Below are 24,296 nucleotides of genomic sequence, written 5' to 3'. Positions count from 1 at the left end.
CAGTCTGTTCATCACTAGAGCAACGGTGATGCTTTATGAATGTGAATAGATAAACACATACCAGTTTTCACTTCTTCAAATAATTTCAAGAAGAACCTGAAAGAGAATATATAATGTTCCACAGATGAAATATGGGAATTTAAATTAGCCATCATAAATATGTTGTTAAAATTTCTGCCTTTATTAATTTTGACTATTTCTGCTATGAATAATAAGATGGTTATGTAATGTCTACCAATCCCCAAAGCCTGAAACATTGTGGAAAACTGTCTTATTTCTCCCCAACTTGGTTTTTGATCACCCTACTTTTCATTGCCCATCTAAATTCTCTGTTTCTCATGTAGATCTGAGGACTATGTGAGGATGTCACTCTCATGTAGAAGACCAAGGAACTTTCTGTACTTGCATGTATTTACTCATGGGAGCATGCAAATAAATCTTTCAGTTCCAAGAACAAAATCGTGGCTGTCCAAGACCCACATGAAACAAAATCTTTCTTTCTGCCATCAATGAACTTTAGCACACTGGTAACAACACAGATAACAATATAATGGAATAATCCTGTAATAATAATATTAGTGATGATGATGATGATAATGATGATGATGATGATGATGATGATGGAAAAATCCCCTCGAGGGATCACGTTATAAGGAAAATAAATGTTGAGATGTGTTTTTTTAAGTGATATTGTATCCAGGAAAGCAATTTTCAATAGGACAGACTCCTCTCACATGAAAATCACTCAAACTGTCATGGCTTCACAGAGAGAGTTGAGAACCAGAGTGGTCTTTTAGGACAAGAGAAAGATTCGCCAACATTCTATAAAGAAAAGCAATCCAGACATTCTGTGTGAGGATGGTTAGCTTATGCATGGCTAACACACACAACATATACACAAACACACAAACACACACACAGACACATATGCATGTACACACACACAGATACACAGAGACACACAGAAAGAGACATAGACAGTTAGACAAACAGACATTCACACAGAGAGACTGACAGTCACAGACAAACACACAGACACAGACACACATACACAGACACAAACACACAGACACACACACGTATACACACAAATATACAGAAGCACAGACACAGAGACGATAACCAATATACAGATACACACACAGACACAGACAGACACACACACACACACAAACACACTTATGTACACACACACACATACACACACACACACACACACACACACACACACACACACTCATCTCTTGTCTCCTACCTAGAGTGTCCAGGTGCATAAAACGTGTGAAAGGATGAAGTGGACCCAGGAAACAGTTAGTCAGCAGAATATTGGTCTGCGTGCAAGTGAATTTTGGTGTCTTCCAAGGATTTCAGTGTCACAGCTCTGTTAGAAGGTATTCAGGGACACGCTATGGTTGTGTGCATATAATTTACTCAGGGTCAAGAGGGCTAAACGAACCTTGGAGAGCAGGAAGGGGTTTTTGTGTGCACTTACATCAGTTGCAGGCTTAAGGTACCAGGAAGTCCTCTATTGCTATATCTTTATAATCTCTGACCCAGCATCGGTCTGTTGTTCAGTGATCTCCATTTTACCTACTCAGAAATCGACTCCACTGAATGTTCCCCATACCCAACCCTGAGGTCCTACTTGCTCGATTTCAAAGGATTGCAGGTTCATGTTCTGCATTCTCTGTCAGAATAAATCCTCAGGAACGTGGCCCTCTAGACATCATGAATTAACCAGTGCTTCCATCGAGTTTCTGCATTAACCTGTATGTCCTCTATTTCTGGCCGGTTCTCTCTACACCCCGCTATCCCTCCATCTTCCCCTCTGAACTTCTGCTCCTGTCCTCAGTCGCACTCACTCACTCACAGAACCTGTTCCAGTTTTTCCTTTCAGATAGGTCGATGCTTTTCTTCTCAAGGTGCCTTCTCCTTTCCTTTGTCCTCTCTGCATTTGTGGATTGTAGATGGAATATGATTTATCTCACAGCCGATACCATGCATAGGTAAACACCTGCCATGTTTGTGTCTCTAGGTCTCATTTCCCTCTTGGGCTGATTTTTTTTTCTAGTTTCATCTATTTTCTCTTTGGCTTCAGGATATCATGCCTCGACCACTATGATGTCATTCCCCCACCCCTATGATGTCATGCCCCACCCCCATGATGTCATGCCTTGGCCCCTTGTTAGAATGGTTGTATATATTCACCAGGTAACATTCTGAATTCTGCCCTGTCACCAGACTCCTCCAGGCACCCACCATTTACAGTTCTTCCTCCTATCCTCTCCCCTTCTACTCTTATTGAGTAGAGGACCCCTCTGGGTACACCCCGTCTCCTGGCACATAAAGTCTCTGCAGGACTAGACTCATCGTCTCCCACTAGGTCCTGAAAACGCAGCCCGGGTAGGAGAACAGGATCCACAGACAGGCGACGGGTTTACTGAACTCATGTGAGAACCATTGTGCTCCTCTACCTCTCTCAGTCCTTCCCTCAGCTCTTTAGTGAGACTCACTGAGCACTGTCTGATATCAAGCCCTGTGCCTGTGCATCTGTATCAATCGGCTGCTCTTTGGAGCCTTGCAGAGGACAATAATGCTACACTGCCGTCTGCAAACATAAGAAAGGACCATTAATAATGTCAGTGTTTGCCGTCTGTCCATAGGATAAGTCTCACATCCGGCCACTTTTCCTTTGGCCATTTCCTCATTTCCTCTTCCATCTCTCTCCGTGTGTCTCTTATAGAGGGGGCAATTTCTGGGTCAAAATTTTGGGGATGTGTTTGGTTCCTTATCCTTCCACCTTGGGTCCTCTGTGGCTACAGAAATTGACCATTTCGGTGTCCGTATCCCCACTGTTACGAGTCTCAGCTAAAGTCACCCTCATGGACGCCAGGGTATCCTCACCCATCCCAGATTGCTGGCAAATCATAGAGATAGTACCAACCCTGGACAGTCACTGATTTCAGTTTATTCTCTTGGCGCTCTGTCCCTCTTGCTCAACTCTCCCAAGAAATGATTCTCAAACCCTATTTACCTTCCCATCCCCTCAGTCACCCAATCCTTTCCTTCCAACTGCCTCTTCTCATTACTTTGTTCCTCCTTCTGAGTGGAATTCAAACATTTTTCTTGGCCCTTTCTTATTGTTTATCCTCTTTGGTTCCATAGAACTTAGTGTGTGAATTCTGTACTTAATGGCTAATACCCTCTTTTAATGAATATATACATGTTATTTTGGGTCTCAATTACTTCATTCAGGACAATACTTTCTCACTCCATCTTCTTGACCGCAGCTTCTCAATGTCCTTATTTTTCTTTCTTTTTTTTTTCTTTTTTTCAGAGCTGGGGTCCTTATTTTTCATATGTGTATAGTATTTCATAGTGTAAATGAACTAAATTATCTGTAGCCACTGTTTGGTTGAGGGGCATCTGGCTTATTTCTATTTTCTGTTCATTATGAAGAAATCCACTAGGAACATGATGGAGCACGTGTACTGTCTGCATGGCAGAGGTCTTTTCAGATATAAGACCAGGTGTAGTATAGCTGGGTCTTTAGGAAGAATATTCCCCATTTTCTCACAATCCACTGGACAGATATTGATAGCATTATACAGATTTGCTCTTCCCAAGCAAATGCAATTTGTATCCTGATATTTATTTGCTTCCTCAAAGGAGGTCTCCCCCCACCTACTAGCCCTCTATCATGGACACTGGTGATCACATATGAAACTTCTTCCCATTTTAACCGGTCAGTAAATGCTAGAGCCTATTACAGATAGCCGGAGGGGAAAGTTGGTACCGGAGGTATGACAGTGGGGTTAGGTAGAGAGGCAGAAGAGGGTAAGAGGGGAAGGGAGAGGACTGAAGAAAAAGAGGAGGAAGTAATGATGGAAACAATCCATGTGGCCTGAAGAATGCACATGTAGCAGGGGTTTTATGGTTGGAGTATAAGTTATGGTAACGTTGGATCTACCCAATACACGTTTATAGATTATAATTATAATAACCAAATTGTGTGTTTTCTTTATGGGTCATTGGGTTTGGAAATTCCAACAAGTTTTCCTCAACAGTATTTCTGAATCAAATTTTCTGTTAATAGAGATCACCCCTTGTAGGGGCTCTAACCATTGCTCCATAGTCCAGTAGATACAGCTGTTTCTTCCTCAGTCATGTCTCTTGTATTTTCTGTGGATATCTGTTTCTTCAGTGATCCATGCCCAGTGTTCCTTTTTCTCAAGGTTTTCAATGATCTCACCCAGAGGAGTTTCAGGTTTCTCAACTTGTTCCACTTAGTTAACTGCAGCTTCACAATGTCCTTATTGCTCATACCTGCATATTATTCCACTTTAAAAATTTTCTGATAACAGTGAACCGTCATGAGTAGGCTAAAATTTCCCAAGAAAACATTAAACATTCAGTCTCTAAATCTAGATCTCCTCATCCCATTATGCTTGCTTTGCCTGAATGGCCATGGCATGAGCAGTTTTTTCTTAGGGACATCAAAGCCATTTCCTTCTCCAGTAATGGCTGCCATCCCTCTGTCACAGGTTTTTACCCTGGTTATTTTTGGTGATTGATGTGATTTAGAAATTGTAACACCATCTGCATGGTAGAAAGCCAGAGATGTTTCAGGTTGACCCTGCTTCCACAGCCAATGATGTCACATGTGCACAATGAGCAACCATGTGACACCCAAACAGCAAGATGATGTCATCTTTGACTCCACATGTGACTGCAAGATTGTCTCTTCTCCTGCATGCACCTTGGCAACCATGTCATCCTGACTGCAAGATAGGAACTTTGAATCTACACCCAAAATTAAGATGGCCTCTTTAACTCTCTTAATCCTACCCGTCTGTGAGTATGGGAGGTCTTTCTGTCTTCTGCTACCTTCCTCAGTGTCTCTTTTCAGAGACTTGGAGTTCACACCAGATATGCTTCTGATGTGCTAGGTTAGAGTTAATTTATATTTCATAATATATATATATATATATATATATATATATATGTGATTGGCATGTCTTCCATAATTTCTTCTCAGCCTCTCTGTCATTTGCATGGCATATTATTTTCATTTAATTTTTCATCCATCCACTTGGCTGAAGGTGTTTTTCATATGTAGGTCATTTCTGGTAAAACTTTTGGATCACATATGTTCACTATTATATGATGTGTGAATGGCGATACACTGAGTTCTCCTTTTGCGATATCATCCCCTTGACCTCCTTTGGTTGTCTTATTGCTCTAGCTGGGAATTTAAGGACTTTACTGAAAGGATGCTGCGAGATGTGCACTCTGTTCTCATTCTCCAATTTAGTAGAATTGCCTTTTGCTTCCCTACCCCTTATTTAGATATTAACTGTTGGCTTGCTATATTGCATTTTATGTAATATTTTTTGTATTTATTTTAGTATTTTATTACATTAGGTATGTGCCTGACATCCCTGGTCTCCCTGAGACCTTAAATATGGAACGACGATGGATTTTGTCAAAAGCATTTTCAGCATTTAAGAGATAGTCTTGCATTTTTTCCTTCTTTCTTTAATTCTGCTCCTTCACACCATTGAGTAATAGTGAATATTAATAATATTAATAAATCATATTAAATATGTTAATAATTAATATATTATTTTTGATATATTAATGTAATATATCCGTTACATTATTATATCAATATATTAATTTAATATAGTAACATAATATATTAATATTAATTATATTTACCTTATTCATATAATAATTTAATGTATAAATACATGTTAATATTAATATAGTATATTAATATTAGTTATATATTATGATGTTAGGATATAACAATTTAATATGTTACTTTATTAAAATATATATGTATTTTATTAAAAAAATATATATTATGATATGCAACTACCAAAAAGTTAAATCCAAGGGGAGCTCCCACGTTAATTTGAAGTGCAGAGGGCACAATTTTTTTTTCAGTTAAGTTTGTTAATATGGTGGATCACTTTAATGGGTTTTCATAGATTGATCCACTCCTGCATCCTCAGGAGAAAGCTTACATGATTGCACTGAATGGCAGTTTGAAATGCTTTTCATTTTGTTTTTGAGCATTTTACCTAGTATTTTTTCCACCATTGTCTGTAAAGAAAATTCGTCTGAAATTCTTTCTTTGTTGAATCATTTTGTGATTTCGGTGTCAGGGCGACAGTGGTGTCGTGGAATCTGTTTGGTGATTTTCCTTCTGTTTCTGTGTTTTGGAGTAGGTTGAGAATTCTTTGAAAATCTGGTAGAAGTCTGCGCTCAATGAAACTGGCCCTGAGAATTTTTCAGTGGTTAAACTTTCAATTACTGTTTGTGTCTTTTTAGGGGTTGTACAGCTATTTACATAGTTTATCTTACCTTAGTTTACCTGTGGTCAGTGTTATTCATCTACACAAACATCCATTTAATTCAGAGATTCTAATTTTGTAGAAAGCAGGTTTTGAAGTGAGACCTAAGGATTCTGTGACTTTCATCTTTGTCTATCAATGTGTCTCCCTGTTCATTTCTGATTTTGTTATTTGGATGCTGTCTTACCTCGTATTACATTATCTATTTAAGGGTTTGTCTGTCTGGTTGATTTTCCCAAGGAACTAGCTCTTGTTTTTGTTAATATTTGTATTCTTTTTGTTTCTGGTGGATCACTCTCACCCTGAGTCTGATCATTTCTATCTGTCTCCTCCTTTAATATGTGTTTGCTTCTTTTTATTCTAGAGATTTCATGTGTGCTGGGAAACTGCTAGTATGGGGTCTCTCCAATTTCTTTATAAAATTGCTCTGTGCTGCACTTTCCTCTTAGCACTGCTTTCCTTATGTACCTTAAGTTTGGAGACGATATGCCATCATTATCATTGAATTCTAGGAACCTTTTTTTTTTTTCAAGTCTTCTCTGAACTTGTGGTTCTTCAGTTGCAAGCTATTGAATATCCATGAGTTTATAGACTTTTTGTTATTGTTGAAGTCCAGTTTAAATCCATGGTGATCTGAGAAGATCCAATGGTTAGCACAGTCTTTCTGTGTCTGTTGTGACTTGTTTATTGAGGGTGAAAATGATCAGTTCAGGATAAGGTTCCATGAGGTACAGAAAAGAAAGTGTGTACTTTTGTGTTCATGTGAAATATTCTGTATATATGAGTGAGGTCAGATTAATTGAAACCCCTGGCAGTTATATATTCTATTTTTATTGTTTTATTTTTAGTTTCTGTCTCAATGACCTGCCCTTGGTGAGATGGGACATTGATGCCCCCCACTATTAATGTGTGAGGTTCGATGTGATATTTGAGCTTCAGCAATATTTCTCTCACCAATGTTGCTACTTTTGTCTTTGGGATATAGACATCCAGAATTGAGATGCCATTTTGGTGGGTTTTTCCTCTAATAAATATGAAGTGTCCTTCCCCTTCTCTTTTGATTACTTTTGTTTGGAAGTCTGATTGCTGGATGTTAGAGTGGCTACACCATCTTGTTTCTTGTTTTATTTCTTGGAAAACATGTCCCAACACCTTAGTCTAAGGTTATGTCTATCTCAATTGCTGGAGTGTGCTTCTTGAATGCAACAGAATGACAGATCCTGTTTTTACATCCATTATTTTAACCTCTGTCCTTTTGTTGTTGAATAGAGGCCACTAATGCTTAACGGTATTAATGACCAGTGATATTAACTTCATGCTATTTTGATGTTGTGGGTGCAGGGTTTTCTTGCTTGCATGTATTTTGGTTTTTTGTTTTTTGTTTTTTTTTTTGGGGGGGTGGGATGTTTGAGTGTGTATGTTAGTATAAAATCTGTTCTGTAGGGTGAATGATTTTTTTTTGTTTGCATGTTGTTTTTGTTTTTTTCGGGGGGGGGGGTTGTTAGAGTATGCAGGCGAGTACTTCCGTAGGTTATGCTGGGTAATTTTTAATTTCTAGTCGGAGGTTGGGATGGTTCAAATTCTGAAAATCCATCAGTATAATCCACTATAAGTGAAACTGAAGGAAAAAAATTACATGATAATCTCATTAGATGCAGAAAAAGCAATTCCAGCCCCGCTTCATGATAAAAGAGTGTGAGTGATAAGGGAGACAAGTCCTATGGAGAAACATAGTAAAAGCAAGGGAGAGGAAACCTGTAATGACCATCAAGCTAAATATAAAGAAACTTAAAACAATTCATTAAAGTGAAGGACAAGGTAAGGCTGCCCACTCTCCCTATTCAGTATAGTATTTGAAATTCTATCCAGGGTAAAAGCATGGTTCAAATTTGGTTCTGACATGGAGTATTGCCAAGTGCTGTGAAGGAGGAATGGCACAACATTTTAAAAATCCTGGGGTATGGCCCACTCTTTAGAACAGCCTCATTGCTCTTTGGTGAGTCATAGCCCCAAAGACCAACTGTACTGAGAACTTCATGCAGCGTTTCGCTCGGTTGTTCCCCTCATATCTCTCTAATTCTAAGAAGTACATAAAAATCCTCCTGGAGCTTACCACCACTCAGGGAGCAACATCATTGGCATTTGCAATAATATTGGTCGAGGTCTTTTAGGAATTTCCTCTGTGGAAGACCAGTGCTTCCACCATCACCAAAGGAAATGTAGAATAATTAGTGACGACCAGCACCCTTAAAAAGCATTTGGAAAAATAAAATTGTTTGTTAAGCTGGCTAACATGTTTTAACTACTGCCTCTGATGTAAAAAAAAATTAGGTAACAATTTGAAGTTCGAAAAGACAGGGACTTTTTAAGGCCAGGGATCAAGAACAATGGTGGCACAGGCTAATGGTGTGACTGTAACACATGCTGGACTGTTGAGGACTGATTTCTGTCCCAGTTGTACCCTCAGCTCCCTGATAGGATTTAATAAGGATTGACAATCACAGGTGTGCATTCTGATCATTTAAAGTAGATATGACATTTTTATACACATATTTAGATTTGTGCTTTTTAAAAGATTCTTATTAGAGTACTTTTAAAGATAAATGATACAATATCAACCACTTCTCTGTAAATTCAAAATGCTGCCTACAGTGAAGGGAAACCGAATGAGAAAACTACTTTGCTTACTCTTTGTTACTCTATAACAAATTGCTTACTTATGAGCCTTGTTGGCCTTGGGAGTAATTTGTTTATTTTACGTGTACTATGTAATATTTCTTCTCATACACTATCACTCTTTTCAGCATCAAGCATGAGAAGAAACTAGAACATTATCACATTTGCAGTTTTACTTGGCTTGAAAGATTTCACTAGGATATCAAAGCTATTTGCTGTGGTTTGCCCTGAAGTTATCTGTATTTTGATGCTAATTCCACTGCCCCAAGGACAGCTGCCTACTCATGTACTCAGAACTCAGGTGACTTCACCAAAACCACCTCCCTATTGAATTTGTAAAGTACAGGTGTGGGGCAGGTACATGATAGAAGGATGCTTTGGCAGTAATTTGTTTTCTTTACTTGTACTATGTAAAGAACTTTTCTTTACCATGTAAAGAAGGAGGTCATTGGAGGAGAAGGAAGAATGGGTGAGAGAGATGTTTGAAGAAAGAGGAGGAGACTGGAGGAAAAAGGGGAGATAGGAAGAGGAGAGGGTGAGAAGTCATGGCAGGTGAGGTTACTATTATGGTCTGTGTATTTACAGGTTATTATTAATGTTCCTAAGGGATGGATGGTAAAGGGCTTTGTATATTTAAGTGCACAATTATATCTTAGCAATTGGGTCAAAATTTTTGTGATGTGTGTTTTCTATGTGAGGGATTGAGTATAGGAAAGTGTGTGGCGGCAAGGGACACTGGGCTGACAGGGAGTAGGGATGTGTTTTCACCAAGATATCTACCTATTATATTAGGACACTACGGTGCTAGTGATAGCATGGTAAAAGACAAGTTTTCTTTTTTTTTTACAACAACAGATGGCAAAACAAGGTGATGGGCAAGAATCCACTAGTAATCAAAAAGTTGAGAGAACCTTTTTATTTTCTAAGTAAGAGGACACCTGTGCCATATTAATTCTTGATAACTTAAGAGCAGAATATAAAACAAAAATGGGGAAGCAGCAAGGGCTGACAGGCTGTTGGTCCCCTGCTGTGTGATAAGTAATGGCAGTTCAGAGAGTTAAAAGATTAAAGCTGCTTTTTAATGAGAGTTGTTTAGTAAGTCTTTCAGGATACACATTTTCTTTTTAACATAGGCTCCACAGGGGAATTTTGTGTGGAAATCCTAGTTACACAAGATACTTCTTCTATTAAGGTATTTTTAACAAGTGATTAAGTTTTATTTAAGAAAGAAGAGAGTAGAGAGATTACCTGAATCAGGTGGGGATTTTCATCTACTGCTCAGAACTTAGGGAAAAATTAGGCACTACCAAGTAGAGAGTTTTGATGAAATCTGTAACAACAGGGAAAGTGAATGCAGACATATATTGTAGAAGTTATTAACGATAAAGAAAAATCTGTGGCTTCAGGTAGAGAGCTTAACAGACTGAGATATTTTGGGCAAAAGTCCTGGTTTGAAGTTTTCTTATTGATATTAGAATTGATAGAAGGTATTTGATTAGTTTTATGAATTATCCCACTATATGACTCGTTGATGACGCCTAGCGATGATTTGTGGTTACTTTTGATATTTACGACAATAGCAAGTTCAAATTCTCTTAACATGGGCTCCATGGGAACTTTGGATTTATTTCCTGATATCACCAAGTACTGAGTTATATCAGGCTCATTTTATACATAAATTCCTTTTTTAAAAATTGTTTAATCTTCAGGATGGGTGTGACTTTGAGTTTTATGCTTATATTATTACTCTGGGAGAGAGTGCAAGATACAAGCTTCTCTGGTTTCAGATTAAGAAACAGAGTATTTTGGAAGAAAGATTTTGTCCTTGTGTTTTTAAAAATTGTGATTAGGATTCTGGAAACCTCACAGAGTCATACTGATCAGGTTTGATATCAGTAGACGGGTATCAAATATATATTCGGGAGAATCAAACAAAAGATATATCGATTCTTAACCTTTTTCCTGAGAGTTGTATTTTGTAGAGTGTACCTACTTGGAATCCTGGTTTCAGTGAATTTCAGCTGGGTCCAGTCAGGACATATCGGCTATCGCATTTGTTTCATTTTTCCTACCCCCTACACCTAAGGATATCTCAACGCCCATGTACAACTTGAAGAAGTTATGGTGGATCCGTTGTCTCAATTACCTGGAATTTGTGGGGTGGGGCTGGAAGTGGTTATTTTAAAGATGTTTTTATAAAGAATTGAAAATTGGTTGAAATTTAGCAGGGAGGAATAAGCTAGATTTAGTTACAGTCATAATCGTATTTGGTAACTAAGCTTAATCTTATCTTTGTTTGGGTATAGAAATAATTTGAAAAAATTTTAAAATTACAAGAGCCAGTTCTATTATTTTTGTCATTACACACTTCTGAGTTGATTAAACCTGTTAGTTAAGATTGAAATATTAAAGTCATGCATCTGACTTTGTAAGAGTACTATCAAGAAAAAATTAAGATATAAAGACAACAGTCCAGATTGTCTTAGATAGATAGATGCTTTTCAAAAATGTAAGAAATCCACAAAATTTGAGATTTAAAGTTATTACTTATCTTTTGTTGAGTCATATCTTCTCCTAACTGTTCCCCTTTGGCAAATTTAATGAAGAATTTGAACATCTCTACCTCCAAATGAGGCAATACTTTGTGGCTAGGCAGTCACTGGAAAAAAATGCCTGTTTCATATGCAGATTAATACTATCCAGAAAAGGACAAATTATGCAGAGGATTTGAGGGATAAACCCTGCCAATACAGGGTAATCAGCCCTTCCAAGTCCACCTTTCAATAGGCTGTCAGTTGATCTTGTGTCAGAAGGCTGAAGACTTAAGCTCACATGTTGCTAACAGGGGATTGTGCTAGTGGAGATTTGTCTCTACAACCTCTCAGTTCTAGAAGCCCTCTAAGACATCCTATGTGTATAGATATTTGGTCACTCTCAGATTTCTGACGGGGTAGGAGACTGATTATAGCCTCATTGCTTATCAGGCTGTATAACTCTGAATATACATATTTTACTGGATAGTTATCAGATAGTATACAAGCTAGCCAAGACATAATATAGATTTTAAGCCTTTCTGAAGCTGGAATGAAGAACTAAATGCTCTTTCTAACTGATATAGTGACAGACTGGGTGTTGAGTATATCAAATGCTTTATAAATTGTAGAATAGTAATAATCTTACTCAATTGATATATATAAATGAAAAGTCTGTTTAACTGGACAAAAAGGGGAAAACGTTGTTTACACTAAAGTTATCTGTATTTTGATGCTAATCCACTGCTCCAAGGACAGCTGCCTTGTCCTGTACTCAGAACTCAGGTGAATTCTACAGAACAGCTTTCACATTAAATTTGTGAAGTAGAGGTGAGGGGCAGGTACAGGATAGAAGCAGGCCTATCATTGGAAGAGAAGGAAGTATGGGCAGGAATGAAGTTTGAAGGAAGTAGAAGAGACTAGAGGAAAAAGGAGAGACAGGAAGAGGAGAGGGTGAGAAGCCATGGCAGGTGAATTTAAGATACTGCTCTGTGTATTTACTGGTTGTTATTATTGTCCCTAAGGTATGGATCATACCAGGCTTTGTATGCTTATGTGGGCTACTATATCTTATCAATTGGGTCAAAGATTATTGTGTTGTGTGTTCTTTCATGTGAGGTTTTGAGTGTAAAAACATGTGTGGCAATAAGAGACACTGGGCAGCTGAGAAGTGGTGATGTATTCAACCAAGATATCTTGCAGAGACTTGGGAAACTACAGTGCCAGAGATAGCGGGATATAAGACAACTTTTTTATTTTTATATTTTTGCAACAACACATTCACTTCTGTATTTGACATGCTCTTTTTGTGTCACTTAGGGAAGATCTATATCTGGTTCCTGACAGAATGTGCTTCTTAGGTTCATCAATCTTATCTAGTTATCTAGTTTTGGTGGCTGATTATATATATATATATATATATATATATATATATATATATATATGTGTGTGTGTGTGTGTGTGTGTGTGTATATATGTGTGTATATATATATATATATATATATATATATATATATATATCAGTGGTTCCTACAACTATGAGATTACATGCAATTTTAACATGGATTCTGAGCAGGTATGTCAAGAAGGTAGAATCCACAAACGGCAATGCCAAATAGACTCGCTCCTATTCTTATGACCCTAATGAAGTTGAGGTTTCATTGGACCTCTAGTTCTTCCCTCCCTGCCAATCCTCCTGTATCTTATCTTTGGAATGAAGAAAGAATCATTTTAAAACATCCAAAACCCTGAAATCTCACCCTTGGAACACGACAAGGTTGATATTACAGAGATCATATCTAATGGGACTACATAGTCCACGCTGTCCTTTGATTTACTCAGGCAGTTATTTCTTTGCATAAAATAAAAATTTGGGAGTTTATCATTTTAAGTAGGTACACAATATTTACACTGTTAAATTCACTTCATAGCTTAGCCACGTTTGTTGCCAAAATCATTGCCAAAAAACTGGAATTTGAAAACAGAATACTTGAGTACACATTCAGGAATATCTATAAAGACCCCTTTCAAGGAATGAACAATTAGAAAATGAAATATAATATTCACTCAATTAAACATCTGTAAAGAAAAAATGGCCTGTGGGAAACAGGGAAAAAATAGGAAATTGATCTGTTTGTCAGAGGAATGGAACTGGGAATAGAATTATTATCCAAAAGAATCTCCTACATCCCATGTTCCTAGATCTTTTCTACTCAATACAAGCCCCTAACTGAGTTTCTCCATGTAGAGCCTGTAACCACTGATGAAGCAAAGAGAAGTTTCCAGCTGTAGAGAGATGTAGTACATAAATGTTACCACTGTGTCACAGTAGACATTCCTGGAAAAGGCAAACTCGAATCTGGTCAATGTAAGGAAAGCTATTTAGGAGGTAGGCCATGGCAGTTCTCACTGACATCATCATTTGACCCTCCCTGAAAAATTTCTTGTACCCTGGAGAGCCCTAGGTTTTGTGATGTCACAAAAAACTGCATCACATATATTCCTGCAGTACCTCTAGGGATTACTAAGTGGCCTCTATTTCAGTGCAAACAGCCATTTGGGAAAGAGAACAAAGAGGATGTATATAACAAAAATGAGTAGAAGAAAGTTGGCTTTCTGTTTTAGTTTGAAAAAAATGAGAAAAAAAATATGTGGTACATGGGAAAGTGCAGTGAGTGCCGTGTAGGGTTTGTGAGGGTTCACTGAACACATGAGCCTTCCACATATGGGATTCAGGAAATGGGAGCCTCTTAGTAGCAACTGGATTTCCTTGCTTGTTATGGTTCCTGAAAGTCAGAGTTTTTTTTTTTTTTTATCATTAATTTCATTATTCCAAAAGTCAGGTGTTGGGATGGGTACAGCTTTTTTTTTTTTTTTTTTTTTGAGAGCACATGGCTTCTATTTTTTCTTCCAGAAGAAAAAAGTCCTAAGGAGGAAGGGAAAGACAAGTATTGTATCCTCAGCTCAGAGTAAACTCCTTCGTGTACATGATTTCTACACTGTAGTTTGTGTCTGACACTGATATCTGGGAGGGAGAAATGCTTCTAGTTCAGACTTAATCATATCAGTCTTTCCACTAGTGTTATGCTGACTACCATTCCCTAACAGTGTCCCTCGTAGATTTCTGAATCAATATTTCTGATTACCTTGCAGTTTTATTTACTTTTATCTCTTTCATAATTTTTTTTTAATTTAAGCTAATTTTAATATTTTTTGGATATTTCTATATCTACATTTAAATGTTATTTCCTTTCCCAGTTTCCTCTCCATAAGAGACATAAATGTTTCCATTCCTTGACATTTAAACCACCCTTACTCTCCCTTGACATATCCTTGAACTGGGAGTCAAACCTAGGGAGGACCAAGGTCCTCTCCTTCCTTTGGTGCCCACCAATGCCATCCTCTGCTACATATGCAGTTGGAGCAATAGGTCTGTCCATGTACAGTCTTTGATTATCTGTATAGTACCAGAAAGTTCTTGTTCATTGTTCTGATGGGGTTGATAGCCTCTTCAGCTCTTGTAATCCTTTCTGAAAATTTATCAACAAGAGGTCCGTTTATAATTCTCTGATTTGCCACTAGCATTCACTTCGGTAACTGACATGCTCTAGTTGTGTCTCTCAGGGAAGATCTATAACCTGTTACTGGCAGCATGCACTTCTTAGCTTTATTAATCTGAATTGTATCTAGTTTTGGTGTCTGATCTATTTATCTATCTATCCATCTATCTATCATCTATCTATCTATCTATCTATTTACGCATATATTTATCTATCTATCTCAGCCTCTGTCTCTAGCTCTATCTCCTCTCTATCTCTATATATCTATATCTATTTATCTATATCTATTTTTATATATATGTACATATATTTGATGGCTTATACATCTATGAAGTTAGTTGAAATTTTAACATGGATTCTGAGGTCCTAGGTCAAGAATGGAGAATCCACAAATGCCAATACCAAATATACTCCCTCCTGTTCTTATGCGCCTATCGATGTTGAGCTTTTACTGGGCCTCAAGCCATTCCTCTCCCTTCCCATCATCCTGTATCTTTTGTATGGCCTGAAAAAAGAATCATGGTAAAATATCCAAAAGCCTGAAGTCTCACCCTTGGAACACAGGAATGTAGATATTCCAGAAATGATACCTAATGGGAATACAGAACCGCATGCTATAGTCCATGCTGTCCTTTGATTTACTGATGTCAGGTAATTTTTGCATAAAATAAAAATTTGGGAGTTTATCACTTGAAGTAGGAACACAATATTTACACTATTACATTCACTCTTTAATTGGCCAGCTTTGTTGCGAAAATCATTGAAAAAACTAGAATTGCAAAACAGAATTTTTGAGTACATATTCAGGAATATCTATAATGTGCCCTATCAAGGAATGAACAATTAGAAAATGAAATACAAAATCCACTCAATTAAATATCTGTAGGGAAACAATGGCCTTTGGGAAACAGATAGAACTTAGGAAATTGAACTGTTTGTCACAGGAATGGAACTGGGAATAAAATTATAATCCAGAAGATTGTCCTACATCCCATGTTCCTAGATCTTTTCTACACATGCGAAACCCGTAATAACTTTCTCCATTCAGAGCATGTAACCACTAATAAAGCAAAGAGAACTGTCTAGCTTTAGAGTGATGTTCTACATAAATGTGTCCACTGTGTCAAAGGAGACACACCTGGAAAGGTCACCTTAGAATCTGGTCAATATAAAGAAAGCTCTTTAGCAGGTAGGCCATGGCAGTTCTCAGTGACATCATCATTAGGCTGGCCCTGAAAAATCTCTTGTATACTGGAGATCCCTAGCTTCTCCTGTGATGTCACAGTGTTTTCCAGACTGCAACTGCCTCTCAGACATTCATTCAGTACCTCTAGGGTTTATTAATTGGCCTTTATTTCAGTGTAAACAGCTATTTGTGAGGAAGATCAAAGAAGATGTAGATATCAGAGATGGGGAGAAGGAAGATGGCCTAGGAAGTTTTAGTTCAAAAAACGAAGAAATATGTGGTACATGGGAAAGCACAAGGAGTGCTGTGTAGGGGTTGTGAGGGTTCACTGAACACATAGCCTTGATATGAGCCTTCCCCATATGGGATTCAGGAGGTGGGAGCCTCTCGGTAGCATCTGGATTTCATTGCTTGTTATGGTTCCTGGAAGTCAGAGGTTGTTTATCATTAATTTCTTTATTCCAAAAGTCAGGTATTCGGAAGTTTACAGTTGTTTTTCTGAGAGCTAATGGCTTTCATTCTTTTTCCCCAGGAAAAATAGTCCTGAGGAAGGAGGGACAACAAGTATTGTATCGTCATGTCATCTCAAGGTAAACTCCTCCTTGATTTGGATTCCTATAGTGCACTTTGTTTCTGACACAGATATCTGGGACAGAGATGTGCATCTAGTTCAGACATCATCATCTCAGTCTTTCCACTAGTATTTCTCTGATTACCATTCCCTGACAGTTACCCTTTAGATTTCTGTGTCAATATGTGTGATTCATTGACAGTTTTCTTTTCTTTTAACTCTATCATTTCTTTAGGAATTTTTATTGCGTTTCTAATTGGATACTTCTATATTTACATTTCAAATGTAATTTCCTTTCTCAGTTTCCTGTCCATAAGAGCCCTAACCTGTCCCCCTCCCCTTTTTCAATAACCCCCTTACTGCCTCTTGACAGTCCATTGAACTGGGAATCAAATCTAGGGAGGACCAAGGGCCTCTTTTTTCATTGGTGTCACGAAGGCCATCTTCTGCTACATTTGCAGTTGGAGACATTGGTCTGCCCATGAGCAGTCTTTGAATATTGATTTAGTACCAGAAAGGTTTCGTGTATTGGCATTGTCCTTGTGGGGATTAAAGCCCCATTCAGATCTTGTAATCCTTTCTCAACATTTACCAACAAGAAGTCCATTTTCAGTTCATGGGTTTGCCACTATCATTTACCTCTGTATTTCACATACTCTAGCAGTGTCTCTCAGGAAATGTCTATATATGATTCCTGGCCGATTGCAGTTCTTAGGCTCATCAATTTTATATCATTTTGGTGCCAGATGTGTATATATATATATATATATATATATATATATATATATATATATACACTTTTGGTGGCTCCTACAGCTAGGTGGTTCGTTGGAATATTAACATAGAATCTGCCAAACTAGGTCAAGAATGTAGAATTCAGAAATGACAATGTCAAATAGACTCCCTCCTGTATTATGAACATATTGAGTTTGAGGTTTGACTGATAAACATGTCATTCTTCTCCCTGCCTATCCTCCTGTATCTAAGGTTGCTACTTAAGGACAAATAATGATAAAACATCCAAAACCCTTAATTCTGGCCATGGGAACACAGGAAGATAGGTAGTGCAGGTTTGATATCGAATGGGACTAGAGAACCGAATTCTGTAGTCCATGTTGCCCTTTGCTTTTCTGATGCCTGGTAATTTTTACATAAAAGAAGCTTTTAGGAGTTTATTAATTGAAGTGAGTACACAGTACTCACACTGTTATGCTCACTCTATAGCTGGGCACACTTTGTTGCCAAAATCACTTTGTTGCAGATAATGGAATAGGAAAAAAGAATTTTTCAGTACACATTCAGGAATATTTATGAAGTCCCCTGTCAAGGAAAGTACAATAAGAAAGTGATATACAATATTCATTTAATTAAAGGTCTGTAGGGAAAATACTGGCCTTTGTGATACATAGATAACCAAGAAAATTGAACTCTATATCTCAGGAATGAACCTGAGAATAAAAATATTATCTAGAAGAATCTTCTACACTAGATGTTCCAAAATCTTTTCTACCCATGCCAAGCCACTGACTACCTTTCTCCATCCCAAGTTTGTAACTGCTAATAAAGCAAAGAGAAGTCTCTAGCTTTAGAGAGATGGAGTACATAATGGTTTCTACTGTGTCACATGAGACATACGTGGAATGGGCACCCTTGAATCTGGTCAATGTAAGGAAAGATGTTTTACAGGTAAGCCATGGCACATCACAATGACATAATCAGTAGGCCCTCCCTGAAACATCTATTGAAACCTGGAGAGGACTAGCTTCTTCTGTGATGTCACAAGTGTTGTCGTGACTGCAACTCCCTTCAGATATCCCCTCAGTACCTCTAGTGTTTACTAATTTAACTCTAATCGAGAGTAAACAGTCATTGTGGAGTGAGAAGGAAGAGGATGATGAGATCAGAGATGGGAAGAAGGAAGGTGGTCTTCTGTCTTGTTATAAAAAAAGGATGAAATACATGGTACTTCGGAAAGCTCAGTGTGTCCTTGTAGGAGTTGAGTAGGATCACTGAAGAGATAGACTTGTTCTGAGCCTTCTGCATATGGGAATCTAGAGCTGCGAGCCTCTCAGCTGGACTTCGCAGTTCTTATGGCTCCTGGAAGTCAGAGTTTTTATATCATTCATTTCTTTATTCCAAATGCCAAGAATTTTGAAGGTAACAGATGTTTTACTGAGAGCTCATTGCATTTATTCTTTTTGTCAATTATAAAAAGGTCCTAAGTAAGAAATAAAAGGCAAGTATTGTGTCCTCTGCTCAGAGTAAACTTCTCCATGCTTTGGATACCAATAGTGCAGTTTCTCTCTTACACTAATACCTTGGAGAGAGAAGCGCTTCTAGTAGAGACTTCATGATCTCAGACTTTCCACTAGTATTTCCACTGACTAACACTTTAGATTTCTGAGTCAATTGGTGAGATATACTTGCCGGATTCCTTTCTTTCATTTCTTCCATTTTTTCTTTATTTTTTTAGAAAAACTCTCAAAACTCATCCTGGCTGACAATGTAGATTAGACGCATCAGATGAAATGAATTGAAAAACTCTCCTGGGAATGAAAGTGGTAAGGAAATCACATTGATGTATCCTAAATGCAGTGCTAAGAGCAATATTCAAACTAGTCTGTGGAGATGCTGCTGTCATCATGGACCACAGACAATTAGTGGAGAATGATTCAGCATTAAACTGGGAATGGAAGATGATGGTTGATATTGTTCTAGTAGATCTCACTACATTAAAAAGTGTTTCTTCCAGATAACTGAATGATTATTGTAAAGCAAATCCCGGAATGAACTTATGAGACCCAACATCAGCCTGTCAAATAATGTGCGAAAGAAGAAATCTGTGTCTCTCCAGGGACAAATTGTTGCTTTCAAACCAACAGTAAAGTGTCCATTCTATGAATGATACATTGATATATACACATTATAGAAGGATGGATACAGAGTTTCTTCAGGTCCATGAATGAGGTATTCAGCAGTTGACCTGGATCAGAAATGAAGGTAATTTTTGCCAACTCTTCAGACTTGAGCTCCTTCACTAGGATCCCCATGATTGAAGAAAAGAACAAACTTCAGACAACTTGTCTCAGATTTTTATGTAGTTAAGATTTCCTGGTCTTGGTCCTAGGAAGGAAGGATATCTTGCTTTCCAATTCTTGTTTATCCTATAATCCTCTCTGCTGCATTCATGCAAATAGATTACTGTGCATTTCTTTAATAGGTTACAATTGCTATTTTAATTATGTTGCCAAGAACTATAGAAAAAAAGAAGGACTGTATCAAAGCATCATATGAAAATCCGACTAAGGTAATGTGGCCATTGGAAATTTGTAACTGACCTGAAACTCTTACTAGAGACAAAATGCCATAAAAGGTCTTCTCTAGATATCTGGTGCAGTAGTTGGTGTTCCCCAACAGACAGTAAAGGATGAATCTCTCTGTACAGAGAAATCGAACTAGTCACAATGATCACAGACTATGGAACACATAATTTAACAATGACTGACTATTTTTAAAGTCCTAGAATCCATTAGTTTATTAGTCCAAAAGGCAAGATGTCTTATCTGGTCATTGACATATGGATAAATATTCAGTATGCAGGTTCTAATGTCTATGAGGATTTGGTATCACTGTGAGTGCAAAAATGAAAAAGTAAAGGCTTCTTTCTTCCATGTTTTCTACGGGGATTCAAATAGAATACATGGTTTAGAATACATTGGGTTTGCCATTCTCAAACAGACCAATATCTTCAACTGAACATTCTTTTCTTGGAAGCTGCACCCTGTCAGCATGGCTCACGTGTATGTGAACTGCAAGATCTAGTCTGGGAAGGCGGTCCTGTTCATCGATCCAACCTGCCCCTAATACTGAAATACCCAAGACTTCCTCAATCAACTCCTTTGCAAACATGGTCTTCTGGGATTTGAAGACATTACATCTACTAACAACACCAATGCAATTCAAGATTACTTTCAACAGCTCCCTGGAGTGAGAATAGTTCCTTGGGTCCTTATATGTAGAGAAAGACTGCATAGGCAGACACAGTGATCTAATCTACCTGCAACAGAATGAAGAGATGATGATGTGGCTGAAGCAGATTGGAGCTCTGCATTTATTAAAGGGATGGCAGAAAAAGCCCATGCTGACAGCAGACATTCAGACATGCTGAAGCCATGCTGAGACTTGATGTTTGTCACAGATGATGTCAGTATTTTCTTATGACTGGGATTTTCAACAAATTGGCTTTCATTCTATTCCTCATTCCAAAAAATCTGTTGCTGTAGGCCTCAAACCATGGGGCAGGGAAACTTAAGAGACAACAGAGGATTGATAATCCAGTCTTCATTCACTGACTTGTCTCTACCTCTAAGTCCATGTTTCACAATCCAGTGCATTTAAATCTCCAGGGAATCAGTTACTGTTTCTCTACCATGCTGGTCTGCTGAAGTCATTTTACAGAAGTCCACTTCCAAGTAATTATTAAAGCAATGAATATTTTGAAGTTGTTTATGATCTACACACAGGCTTTTTACGCCCCAAGCATGTACCATCCCACTTCTGCATTTGTAGCTCTCAGCCAGTGTTCTCGACCTATCCATCCAGCAACCCTTAGATTCCACACTTTGTATGAGGATAATATTTGAAAAAACAGAAGAATAGCTGTAGCATGGTTGTTCTTCACTGAAGCCATATTAACACAGACGGCAGAGCATATGATGCATTCATCTCTGTTTGTAGTGTTTAATTCCCCGTAAAGTCCCAAACAATTGAGAGTTGATTCTGTCAGAGTACTAGCAAAGTCAAATAGGAAATGCAAAATTTCAGAATTCTCCTTCCAAAGATGTTTGTGAAAGAAGTTGTTTGCAAAACACTGTCTTAATAAATTTATTCCATTCTCACTTTGATATTTTGCTTTGATGTCTTGAAGTGACGTTTAATTATCACTGAAATGCAGGTCCCCTCTATAGTCTCCAGTAAGAAGAATTCATTCCTCAAAAGGATGTATCTGCAGATGCCTGAAAAAATAATAGAAAGAATATTTCTTGATAAAGATCTAGGTTAAAGTTGAAACATCTTACCACAAAGATACATATAAGAAGTTCATTTGACATTGACCTTATATTATGCAGAAATTCTTCACATATTCCCTCTATCGTTGGGGTTTAATTAATCTCCAATGAATAGTTGACAATGAAGAGTAGCCTTTAGAATCATTTTACCCTTTTCAGTAATAGTTTTAAGCAAATGGAACACTAAAAGATCACAAAGAAGAAATGGTTATAATCAAAAGATACATGTGGGACAGTCTAACTCTCATGGTCAAGATGACTTTGCACATGCTCCTTATGGTCATGGATTGCTCTCATAATACTCTGCAGAAGGTTGTTCCTACTGCCTCACTTTAAGCTCCAGGAATTACAACTACCAGAGCTGTTCAAGTTCCCTTACAATGCACTTGAAAGCCACATACGCTGAGGAACTTTTGATGTGCTTTAGCTCTATTGTCAGGTTTTTTTAAGCCTCTACCAAATAGCTAGCTGTCCTTTTTACCCCCTTCTCAACACCTCTAAATCTGCCCTACTCAATTTCTCAATTGACATTAGTCATAGCTCAGCACCCCAAATATGCGCTCATCTTACTGTGTTTTTAACATCCTGCCTGCTACACCAATGGCCACTCCATACTAGATCTCACATGACTGGTAACTCTTGCTCCACCCTAAATCCTTTCTCCATCCTTGTGTCTACTAGCCTGTTGGTAGAAATCCACACAACTGATTGGCCAAGAGCATCTTTATTGAACTATACAGAATCAATTTGGGAACAGGACCTTCAGTGTTCGCAGGATGATTCCCGATCTAAGAATCAAAACGATAGCAAACAAGACTCAATCCATGTCTCTGGTTTTGGGACGGAGATAGAGCACTTAGATTCAGAGTTGAAATTTAAATAATTATAATATATATGTAGTATTAATTATGCCAGGATAAAAGGATCCAAAAAGTGGAAATGGGCAACATTAAAGGCAAGAGAAAAATCCCTAGTACAGCAAACAATGTGGACCTGTTAGAAAAACTGGTCTCTTTCCAGCCATCTGAATTTGTACTTGAAATTCTTCTAACCACTCTTGATCTCTGCATGTAGAAAAGAACAAAAAGAAAAGAAAACAAAATAAAACAAAAAATCACCAAAATGAAACCAAAAGCAAAAGCAATAGCTAATCAACCCAATCCTAAAAGAAGAGGACTGAGTGAAGATTGCTTGAGGTCCTCATTTTTAACTACAACTACAAGTCACCAATAGCTTTCAATGCAAAAGTTTGTCATTATTTTATTTGAAAGTTCTCTGTGGGTCAAAGAAACAAGGTTTATAAGCTGCAACATCAGGAAAGAGAAAAAAAATCATAATGTAGAGCTCAACACTGATATTACTATGGTGACTGTGGGCAATGCAGAGAATATTGGTGTTTGACAACGGGTCTTGTGGTTTTCTATATGCTGGCAATATCTATGACTCTGAAATGAATTAGAGTCATCACCAAATCATCACTAAATGAACTGCTCCTTTCTTTGGAGCACAAGATCTGGCAAACTGTTGACTGACTATGATTTTTAACTTGGATCTAGCCTCTGTGGTAAAGCTAAGGCTTCTGATGGAAAATCCTCCACCAAAATACTGGACTATCAATTGAGCTGCCAGCCAAAAACCAAGTCCTGACTCTACCCTGCAATCCAGAAGAGGTTTCAAAGTGTCAAACATAACAATATTTTAATTGTGGCTTTGTCTTTTTTTCACTTTTTATTTTAAATAAAGTGTGATATCTGGCATAATTCCTTCTAATTTCTTCCTCACATAGAACTTCACTTTGACCTCAAATTCCATTCATGAAGGGGTACTCTTATCTTTCGTTGGCTAAGTTTTCTATTTTGCTTTTATGGCTTGCTGTGATTGCTTATTGTGACTGTCTAAATAATGCATTATTGAGCAACTGACTCCATAAGAATGGCTTGCGGGCATCAGTATTTTGCATTTTCTTGATGGTTAGTTTATGTAAGGTGACTTAGCCCACTGTGGATGGTAACAGCACTAGTAAGCTGAGGAGGTTACAGAGAAAAGGTAGCTGAGCAGATTAGTAAGCAGAGTTCCTCTTTATTTTCATGCTGCTGCCTTGTGTTCTTTTCTTGGATTCCATTGATTATGAACTGGAACTTGTGAGGTGAATTAAACCTTCAATTTCCCACACTGGCATTTTTATGTTTACTATAACATAGTCATACTAACTGGAACATTTGGCACTTTCTTGAGATCTGATCCGATAGTCCATCCTCCTGCTGGCATGTAACCTACCCTTTTAAATTAATAAATAAATCCAAGTCACTCCAAACTTTTGACATATTCACTCTGCCAACAA

The 24,296-nt window shown here is 37.7% G+C and overlaps 1 long non-coding RNA gene across 1 annotated transcript in view; it reads left to right on the top strand.

Annotated features, from left to right (window-relative positions):
• LOC147998120 (uncharacterized) overlaps nt 1–23,029 on the top strand; it is a 38,536-nt gene extending 15,507 nt beyond the window's left edge. The window contains exons 2-3 of the long non-coding RNA XR_015646457.1: nt 16,848–16,905; nt 19,360–23,029. This is a non-coding gene — a long non-coding RNA (uncharacterized LOC147998120). The remainder of the gene's footprint in view (nt 1–16,847; nt 16,906–19,359) is intronic.
• Nucleotides 23,030–24,296: the final 1,267 nt, after the last annotated feature.

The sequence above is a fragment of the Rattus norvegicus genome, chromosome X (assembly GCF_021556685.1).
Source record: "Rattus norvegicus strain SHRSP/BbbUtx chromosome X, alternate assembly SHRSP_T2T, whole genome shotgun sequence".
NCBI lineage: Eukaryota > Metazoa > Chordata > Mammalia > Rodentia > Muridae > Rattus > Rattus norvegicus.
This window is presented reverse-complemented; position numbering and strand designations above follow the sequence as displayed.